Consider the following 11043-nt stretch of genomic DNA (forward strand, 5'->3'; position numbering starts at 1 on the left):
TGGCCAAAGGATTACATGTGATTTTTTTGTACGTCAGCTGGATTTTCTCAGGGGGTGACCCTTTGAAAGAGCAGTGTGCCTCTTGGGTGTATGTTATGGCAGGAGAGGGACCACAAATGTGGTTAAAATTATTTCTGTTGGGATTACAATGGGGTAACCTGCAAACGATTGCAGAAAATCTTTCTCTTGACTCTCTGAAGAGAGAGAGATTGTAAGCACACTCTGGTAGAAAATAAATTAGTTCCAGTCCCATAGAGGGGAAAGAACTCAGCTTGTCACAGACAGACAGTTGTTTCCTGACATTAGGCACTTGGCTAACAACTTCCAGTGTTTGAAGATGTCACGGGTCATATGGATTCTGTGTGTTTGTGGCCCTTTGGGCTTAACAGGAAGGTCACTGAGTTATCGAGAAACTGCTGTCTGTTTGAAGAGATTCAACTGCCTTTCCTGCCCTGCTGTTAGAGAACCTCAGCTTTCAAAGAGAAAACACTGCTGCTCCTGTGAATTTGCCAGAATCTAGACCTTGTTTTTAAGCTAAAAACAGCAACAAAAAGATTTAAGTGTAATTCTTTTCATTCTCATTTCCTTTGCGTTTCATCTGATCCTATTGACTCTCTTTTCAGCTACCACAATCTCTGTGGAACAACCAAATGAATCTTAGCTCTATTTCTTTTTTCTGTGTTTTGAGAGTCTTGGACTGCTGCCTTTCCAAAGCTGTCTGTATCCACAAGTCTTTAGAAGGATTCTCACTTCTCTGCAACCCTCTGGAAGAACTTAACTGTGTTGTCCAGGTATATCCTAAGAAAATATGTTGTAATAAAGCATATGGTGGTTGAGCCAAGAATCTTCTTTCCCCAGTAGACCGTTTGACTGACTTTATCCTGATTGTATGAGAGCATGGTTATCAGAAGACCTCTTTGTAAGTTGCATCTCTTTCAAAGGAATGCAAGATGTCCATGTGGAAATTTTAGTTATGCGATCATTCACAGGAATGTAACTACCTGTATTTTTGTAGTCAGTGTTAAGAGATAACTAACAGAAAATCGGAGTTGTTAGTGTGGTTTTTTTTCTTCCAAAAGGTATTGGGTTGATGCAAAAATAATTGCTGTTTTTAACCATCAACTTTAAGTCAGCGTATCTCAGCTTAGAATGAAATCTCATAATCAAAATAAGAACCATTAGACTCTATGCACTTTTGCCAACAAGAATCAAGTCCATTTATTTTGGTAGCATAGGCTTCTGGAATCCTGGGACTAAGGAATTCTTTGAAGGCGTTTTGAGCTGCTGCTTGGCTGTGGAAAACCTTCTCTTGCAGGAAGTTGTCAAGATGCTTGAAAATGTGATATCAATGGGATACAGGTCTGGTGAATAAGCTGCACAAGGCAGAGTTTTGTAGCCCAGTTCGTGCAGCTTCTGTAGAGTACCTTACGGGACATGCGGTCAGGCATTGTCTTGGAGAATAATTGGTCTTTTTGATTGACCAAAGTTGGACATGAATGTTGCTGTTCTTGGTGCATTTTGTCGATTTCCTGGCAACACTTCTCTGCAGTAATGGTTTTGCCAGGTTTCAAGAAGTTGTAGTGGATGATTCCACTTGCCAACCACCAAACGGTGACCATGACCTTCTTTTGATGCAGCTTCAGTTTGCAAGTGTTTTGGTGCTTCACCTCAGTCCGGCCACTGCATGGGATGTCATCAGTTGTCCTGTGGAATCCATTTTCATCACGTGTCACAATACGACTATTTTTGTGGCGCAAAAGAAGCGCAGACTTCATAATGGCGATTTGTTTAATTTTTGTTCAGCTTGTGCGACACCCATTTGTCAACCTTTTTTGATTTTCCAGTTTGGTGCAAATGTTGAACAACTGTTGAATGGTCAATGTATAGTTCTTCTGCAGCCTCTTGAGTTGTTTTGCATGGGTCTGCTTCATTAATGGCCCTCAGCTGGTTGTCATCTGTCTAAGAGAGACATCTGCGACCCTGATCATCTTCAAGACTCTTGTTTCTCTTAAGAAATTTTTGGAACCTATGTTGAGCTCTATGTTCATTGAAGGTCCCCTGGCCAAATGCTTGGTTGATACTGCAGCACTTTTTGCTGCTTTACGTCCCTTTACTTGTACCACAAAATTGCTCAGATTTGTTTTTTTCCATCTTTAATTTGACAGTGTGATATGAAATGAAACAGTGAAAACAAAACCATTAGCATAATTAGTAGAGTGAACTTCACATTTTAAAATGGCATACTACACAAACAGTTAAATGAACGTTTAAGTCAAAATAAGCATCGCAATTTACAATGACAAAAAGAGCAATTGTTTTTGCTCCAGCCTAATAGCAAGCATGTTGTCATTGTTACTGATAGAAGATTCTTTTTCACAATCTTTCAATGAATTAACTATTTTTCTTCTTTTGCATATGGACGGTAACCTTTGTAACATCCTGTTTTATTTACCAGCCATATCTGTAAGCTGCAGGAATCCTGTGTGAAATCATAACACGGTTCTTAAGGAAGACAGAAAATCCTTGATCTCTGTTAGAAAACCATTTGATAACAAGCTGAATGAAGCTGTGGCTCCTGTCAGGTGCTTGTTTTAAATAGCACCAGTATTTCTTAAAATTAGAAAAGATTGAAGTGATTAAAATGGAAATAGAGTCCTCTTCTGTCTTCCCCAAAATTCAGGGTGTACCGTATTGCATTGGTGAGGAATGGGGAAAGAGTTCTACTACCGTTTACTGTCTTTAAATTTCACACGCCTCTGCAGTTCCTACTCTTTTCCTGGAGTTGGAATCAAAGTACCAAAATACTGTGGAAAAAGGTTGCTCTTGCATTATTTCTGGCAGAATTATAACCTGGGAGTATCCAAGATGTCATCAGAAAGCCTGTTCTCATGCGAATTCTGTCCAAATTTCCAGACGAACAAATCAAAAAGTGTAGATACTTAGACTATCACACAATTACAGAAGAATGTGTGGATGACTGTTTTTGATGTTTTGGTTGTTTGGGTTTGTTTTTTGGTTTTGTTTTATTTGGTTGCAGTTCTTCCCTTGTCGCATTTTAGATAAAGATTTTTGCATAATTTTCTCTATTCTTTCACTCCTCTTAGCTGTGTGAGAACTTCCCTTGTTAACTTCTTTTTATTCAGAGTGATCATTCTCCATAGGGTCTGTTAACACTCACTTTCTAGTGGTGACTGTGTTGCTACTGAAGATTAACCCAAGTTAGTGTGTAGGTATTATTTAAGAAAATGTTTTTCTCTGCTTAGTTTCAGGTGGATTTAATAATGCTGTATCAGATTCTCCTTACTAATCAATCTTTGCTAGATGTGCATGTTTTATGGTTTTAGACACAGTCGACTACTTTGTTCAAGTTCTACTGCAGAAGTACAATACGTGCCAAAATAGTTCTGGAAAAGCTCTTTATCAAAGTAGTGGCTACCATGAGCAAATGGCTTGTTTGCTAGGCTGTGTAGGTAATACAGTTGTCAATGCTAGTGCTGTGTTAATCAGTAATTAATTCCATTGCTTGAACAACAGCGCTCAGAGACCATGTTATCATTCTAGCAGAGTCCTGCCAAGCAGCTGGTGCTGTTTCTTGTTTTTGTTTTGTTTTGGGTTTTTTTTTTAGTTAGGGAATTAGTATTGAACACAATGGAAATGTTTCTCATCTTTCACTGATACAAATTAGTACACATAATCATAGAATCACCAGGTTGGAAGAGACCCACCGGGTCATCGAGTCCAACCATTCCCACCAATCTCTAACCCATGCCCCTCAGTACCTCATCCACCCACACCTTAAACACCTCCAGGGAAGGCAAGTCAACCACCTCTGTGGGCAGACCGTTCCATTGCCTAATGACCCTTTCAGTGAAGAATTTTTTTCATATGTTGAGCCTGAACCTCCCCTGGCAGAGCTTGAGGCCATTCCCTCTTGTCCTGTCCCCTGTCACTTGGGAGAAGAGCCCAGCTCCCTCCTCTCCACAACCTCCTTTCAGGGAGTTGTAGAGAGCAATGAGGTCTCCCCTCAGCCTCCTCTTCTCCAGGCTAAACACCCCCAGCTCTCTCAGCCACTCCTTTTGTTCTCCAGCCCCTTCACCAGCTTTGTTGCTCTTCTCTGGACTCGTTCCAGAGCCTCAACATCCTTCTTGTGGTGAGGGGCCCAGAACTGAACACAGGATTCGAGGAGCGGTCTCACCAGTGCCGAGTCCAGAGGGAGAAGAACCTCCCTGGCCCTGCTGGCCACGCCGTTTCTGATCCAAGCCAAGATGCCATTGGCCTTCTTGGCCACCTGGGCCCCTGCTGGCTCATGTTCAGTCGCTGTCAACCAACACCCCCAGGTCCCTCTCCTCCAGGCAGCTTTCCAGCCAGACTTCTCCTAGTCTGGAGCTGCATAGGGTTGTTGTGCCCCAAGTGCAGGACCTGGCATTTGGCCTTGTTAAACCTCATGCCGTTGGTCTCAGCTCAGCGGTCCAGCCTCTTCAGATCCCTTTGGAGCCTCCCTGCCCTCCAGCAGATCAACACTTCCACCCAGCTTAGTGTCATCTGCAAAACTTGCTCAGGGTGCACTCGATGCCTTCATCCAGGTCGTTGATAAAGACATTGAACAGGGCTGGACCCAGCACTGAGCCCTGGGGACACCACTTGTCACTGGCCTCCAGCTGGAGTTAACTCCGTTTCCCACCACTCTCTGGGCCCTCAGCCAACCAGTTTTCCACCCAGGAGAGTGTGCGCCTGTCCAGGCCAGAGGTGACAGTTTCTGAAGCAGAATGCTGGGAGAAACTGTGTCAAAGGCTTTACTAAAGTCCAAGCAGACCACATCCACAGCTTTTCCTTCATCCAAGAGTCTAGTCACTTTGTCATAGAAGGTGATCAGGTTAGTTTGGCGAGACCTGCCTTTTGTGAACCTGTCTGGACTGGGCCTGATCACCCGGTTCTCTTGCATGTGCTTCATGATAGCACTCAAGATCACCTGTTCCATGACTTTCGCTGGCACCGAGGTCAGACTGACAGGCCTGTAGTTCCCCAGATCTGCCTTGTGCCCCTTCTTGTAGATGGGCACAACATCAGCCAACCTCCAGTCCAGTGGTACCTCCACAGTAATCCTGGACCGCTGGAAGATGATGGAAAGGGGTTTGGCAAGCACATCTGCCAGTTTCCTCAAAACTCTTGGGTGGACTCCATCCGGCCCCATAGACTTGTAGACGTCTAGCTGGGCAAGCAAGTCTCTAACCACCTAGTCTTGGATCATGGGAACCTTGTTCTGCTCCTCCAGTTCCTGGGATTGTGCGCAGAGGGAACAAGTTTCCTTAGTATTAAAGACTGAAGCAACTATGGACAACTTATGCAGAGGTGACACCTGCTTGTGGTTCCCTGATTCTATAATAGGTAAACTACCAAGATACGTGGTTTAAATTTTATTTATGACGTCAGTATTGACAGTCTCCTAAAATACAGTTTGATGATCACATAAGCTTGAATTAATTTGCCTTTTAGGCTGTCAGATAACTTTTATAATACAAGGGACAGAAATTTGCTGGCTTAAGCAGTTTCAAGGTGCTGATGGTCTATATGGAATCGTACCACATATTCATACCATATTCTATACATATTTGTACCTTGCAACTGTAGCTGTAGCTTGAGAAATGTTGTAAAACTGACAAACCTGCCAAGTCTCCAGTAAACTAAAGAAAATGTGCAAGTTTGTTTACATGTACTGAGACTGGGCTCTTTTTTTTTTTTTTTTTTGCCCCTGCCACCTTTTCTCCAATACGGATTATTTTTGTTTTTTCTTAAGCTTTTAAAATTTTGGCTCCATGACAGATTGCTCACAAGCCCAATTAATGTTGTGGAATTAGATGGGTTTGAGTTGTTAGTAGTGGCTTCTTGTTTTCAGGGGTTAGAATATCACAGTGATATTATATTTTTGTAATGCCACTCATGCTTTTCATTATTTTAGAATACTTAATGCTATTTCACAAGTATAATTGAAATGGAAACTTTGCAGTCGAAATGGAGGATTTTCCATCTTGAATCTGATCTAGGCTTTAGTGGCCTTCTTTTGACTTCTGACTGTACCCTGTGTGAGGTGCTTCCTGAAAAGAAAAAAAAATGGATGCATCACCTTAAGGAGTTGAATTTATTTTTGCAGTGCTTTGCAAAAAGAAAAAAATAATTTCTTCTTGATGGTCTTTGAAATGAATTTACTGCTCTGAAGCTCGTATTTTTATCCAACTACAAATTTGGCTAGCAAATTTAGTATAATATTATCCAAACTTTAAAAAAAAGCCAGTGACTGAAAGCAGCTGAATGAAAAACCTTCAGTGTTTATGCAAGCTATATGCTGGGCTAAATAAAGTAACACACTATTTTTATAATTATCAGCCATTAATTATGTTGACTTCCTCCTGGAATTAGTGCAGAAAGGAAGGCACGCTCATGTTTTGTGTAACGTCTTCATCAACAACAGCTCCCTAGCTGTCGTTTTTACTGTTCTAAAGTTTACATGGTCATAAATGGTGTTTGTCATAGTGACAAGATTCATGTTTGCCAGCTGGGAAGTACGCTTGTTAAGACTACTACTTTGGTTCTCCAGGAACGGTGATGAAATGTGTGCGCAAAGACCTTTTCAGCAGCTGGCATTATTAAGGACAGAACCAGTACTCACCAGCTTCTCTAGTCTTGCTCCTTCCTACATTGACGTGAGAAGAGAATTGAATTAATAATGTGAGCATGAAGCATTCTGCATTTTAATAACACCCGACGCCCTCCATGTGGCAGTTGCATTTCCATGGCTGTTACCACTCATGATGGCATGAGGGCCGGTGGAGCATGGAGAAGAGTAAGGGAAATATCATCACAGTTTCTGCAGCGAAGAAGCTTTTTGGGAAGAGCCCCGATCAAAATTAACTGTCAGATGTACCAAAACATGGCAAGAGTTAGAGATGGTCACACTTCTAAACAGCTCTTAAACTGTTGCATGGGAGATAAATCATGTTAAGACTTCACTTTAGAAATTCTGGATTTTTAGGACTTAAGCAGTTCTGCTTTCTTACTTCCAAATTTTTTAGTAAATGAGAAATAACGTGCAAATAACACTGAAAGTTATTGAAGCGTATTATCCCTTGGACACAAATGCAGCTAATGCTGCTGAAGCATGGCTCTGAAGGACAACATTCTGAAATCCATAGCTCAGATAACAGCTTTCTACAATAATGCCTTAGTTATCCCTCGGGATGTGGTAGATACAGCTAAGCTGAGGAATGCTAACAAACCTTAGGATGCAGCAGCAAGTACGTCATGACAACTTTTGCCAAGAAGCTAATCCAATCCCACAGTGATCAGCTCCACCTATGTAGGAGGGAAAGGGTATTGCTAAGGGAAATACACTGGGCTGTTTTATGGTAGAAAGACTGGTGATACATAGGTTTTCAATGAGAATTTAATATAAACTCAGTAGATTTTTAAATTTAGGTTTGGCTTTGTTATGTTATTTTATTTTGTTATGTTATTTTATGTTATTTTATTTTAATCTAGAGCAGGTTATCATAAAAAAATTACACAGTGTAGCTTTCAAAACTGACTACCTTAATGTATGAGGAAATAAAAAATAATTTTATAGAGTAGGAGCCCGTCAGTTGGAGTCTAACATCTTTTATAAATAGAACACTTTTAATAGTTAAAATACAGTTGCATGAAGGCTCTACAAGCAGCACACAGTGCAGTGATGAGAGATGTTCATACACAATTCACAGTTTTGGCTGTTGGAAGCTGTATTGTTAGGCTGCTGGCTGGGACTCAGGATATCCCTTACTGCTTTCAAAAAATCTCTTGGGCCCTCAATTTCCAGCTGAACAGTCACCAAAGGTCCAGGGAAGAGACCTTGAGCAAAACTTAGACCTAGTACAGCAATGCGGATGTGGGGGTTTTTTTGTTGTTTTTTTTGTCGTTTTTTTTCTGTTCGGTCCTTTCAGCTCTTACTTTTGCAGTGAAAATACTTTTATTTGAGAGACCTTAAGTTGTTCAGGGGACTATCTAGATTTACTGCCTGGCAAAGCACAGCACTTCTCCTTGAATTTATATTTCTTCATTAAATATGTTCCCTACAAAGTTATATTTCGTTAGAGCTGCTTTGGGAAGTAGAGGAGGGTGCTGGTGTATTCCTTTTATGAGATCACAGAAGCAAGCATCTGAGCCCAACAGATAATGATACTTCAGTAAAACCAATCTTTTTTTGTGAAAGGATACCACCCTTTCCTCCACCTCCTCTCTGTAGTGCAATATCGTTAGACTCTTTTGGTCACTTAAACTCTGGGAGGAGCTGTTTCCTGCAAAAGTGACTCTGTATTTCTACATTTGTTCATGTTTCTAGTATACATTGTTTAAAAAAAAGCCTGTGTAAACAGGAAAAATTAAATACAGCCTACAGTACTCATCTGTCCTGGTGACTGTAATAGATTACAGTTGCTGGAAAATTGTACAAGTTGTGTTTGCAATGTTCCACCAGTCTTCTGGATTCTGACAGTGAAGCCGATGTTTCAGTCCATTGTTGGGATCTCACCCAAAATCCCCACAGCGCTCTTCTGGCCCTTTTTGGGGTTTATCTGAAAATTTACTTAACAAGTTCCCCTTTCTTTGCAGTCTTTGGAGGTGGTCTGTCTTTCAAGTGTCACCCTCTTTTCACATGACATCTGTTTTTGAATCGTTGATTCTCCCTGGGTATGACATGAGTTTGTGACTTTAGTGGAACTCCTAGAAAATCCCAAACATAAACATGCTGTGGGTTTTTTATTCTTCGTCAAATTCACATTTTGGCAGTTTTCTCTTTTTTTTTTTCTTCCTGTTCTTTCAACTGAGCCGTTTTAATGTTAGTCACTAAAAAGGGAGGGATTTGTTGTGTTACATGTGATTACCCAGTACATGGGCATCTCCTACAGCCTGGGAAGCCCACCAGGTCCCTGGCGGGTTCCATGCAGGATGCACAGTGGCACTGGGGCCAAGGTTGGCAAATGTCTTATTATACCTTCAAGGCATCTCAAAGGGCACCAGGGGCTGTTGCGTGAGCAGGCAAACCTGGCCTTTGGTCTTGATGTCTCTCATTTCCCGTACGTGTGAGGAGTAGCACTGGCAAGGTGCAGGATGTGTGTGGTGAGGTCTGTCTGTTTGCAGATTGCAGCTGCGAGATAAGGGGAGTTGCTGCTGGGGACTGGTTATGCCACCAGCAGTTTGGGGGAGAATCAAAATGAAGGACAGTGGTTTTATTTCTGATGCTTTAGAACTTCCTCTAATATTCATATGTGTCATTCACCTTTTGCTATTGCAGAAGATCAGTTGAAAATGGAAGGATTGTCATGATTAGCTAGACAGGTCCATTTCCACTGCACCAGCACCTGTTGGGAATGTCTCTAGGGTATTCTCTGGAATGCAAAAGGTTAATGGTCCTGGTACTTGAAGAGATATAATTAGCTTCTCAAGTTAACACCCTTTCTGTTCTCTTGTTTTGTTTCCAGTGCAGAGAATTGAGAAATCCTTGGTGTATTTGGACTATTATGAATAAATTTCCCCAACTAAAATGACTGTAGAGTTGTTCAAAATCACTGATAGTCTGAGAGAGAGCTTCAGAATCTAAATGAAGACATGAGTCTTATGTCCGTAGCTTTTAAAAATAGGTATGCAGTAGTTATTATCATGAGATACCATTTTTTTTAATCTCCCGTGGAGTGAAATGGATAGCTGTCTCTTATTTATGTTATGCATAATACTGCAATGCAAGTTGTATTCTATTTAACATGGTAGTAAGTTCTTTTTCAAGTATTAATAATTTTCATATGGTTTCTGTCCTTTGCTAGCATTCTTGTCCTCTGGCACATGTTTAACAGGTCAGACTACTTACGGTAGTTTATTCTGGCACTGTAATTGTATAATTTATAACAATAATAGTAAAGAGCATGAGTTTGGCTGCTGTCACTGGGCAATCACTTTAAAAAATCAAGAAGTATTTAAAACTTGATGTGTTTCAGATGGGTTTATTTTATATGCGATGCTATAGAGGATAATTAATTCAGGATTCTCATTGGTCAGGATGGCTTGTATGACAGCTGTGATTCCTTTGTGATCATGGGTCTAGGAATAGGTTTCTAATTCCTCCTAGGGCTTTATGGGAGAAGTGAAGGAATCGTAGAAATCAAGGTGACTGATTGCCAGATTGTTAAAATCAGGTATTTAAATGACCTTTATTAATACCTCTGTATTGCTGGTGACTGTTATGTTGTGGAACGTAGCACTACTGTTTCATTACGCTGGTGTAAGTCATGATTAAGCTGGCTGAAAAAGCTGTCATTCAGAAAGCTCTTCTATGCAATTTAGTCTATAGAGTGAGTGCTTGGAACAGGTAACATGAGATTGGAAAGGGATGGAGCCGGGCACAGGAGGTCAGTTTAGGTAATGATTTTACCTAAACTGTATGAGAGGAGGCTGCTTCATGTTTCTTAGGTGCAAAGAGGATATTAATGTAAGAGTTACTCAGGTAACACTGGGAATTTCTTGTAGTAGATATTTCTTTAAACTCGGGATCTGAAGTGCCCCTAGCAATACCGCAGGCAATTCTGTAGCTGCAAACAGTTTCTGGTCTCAGACTGTCTTACAAACAGGTAGGTAAAGTTACAGATGAAAGACAGGTGTAGATAATAAATTACTTATAAATTATTAGCAGTAATACTGGGTTATGTATTCCTGACTTATTGATTGTCTGGGTTTTCTCTTACTCAGCCCAGGAACTTTTACTCTCTTTTTTGAGTCCCTTTGACAGTCTCTGCAGAACTGGATGGTAAATCTATTGCTAATTTCTGAGCAGGTATTTAAGCCTCCGACGTGACACAACATGGAGTGTGGTGATGGGGAAGTCACTTAAATTGTCTGATTTTTTTTTTTTTCTCAGACGCGTCAGGGAATTATTCCTTATATCCTTCAAAATTGATCTGTAGGGTTTTGCAGGCCTCTCAAAACCATAAATCAAAGTAGTCGACTGATTCTAAACACTACCTTTCT

At 40.9% G+C, this 11043-nt stretch overlaps 1 pseudogene; it reads right to left on the reverse strand.

Annotated features, from left to right (window-relative positions):
• Positions 1 to 1144: 1144 nt before the first annotated feature.
• Positions 1145 to 7298, reverse strand: LOC138722416 (histone-lysine N-methyltransferase SETMAR-like; annotated as a pseudogene).
• Positions 7299 to 11043: the final 3745 nt, after the last annotated feature.

The sequence above is a fragment of the Phaenicophaeus curvirostris genome, chromosome 7 (genome assembly GCF_032191515.1).
Source record: "Phaenicophaeus curvirostris isolate KB17595 chromosome 7, BPBGC_Pcur_1.0, whole genome shotgun sequence".
Taxonomy (NCBI): domain Eukaryota; kingdom Metazoa; phylum Chordata; class Aves; order Cuculiformes; family Cuculidae; genus Phaenicophaeus; species Phaenicophaeus curvirostris.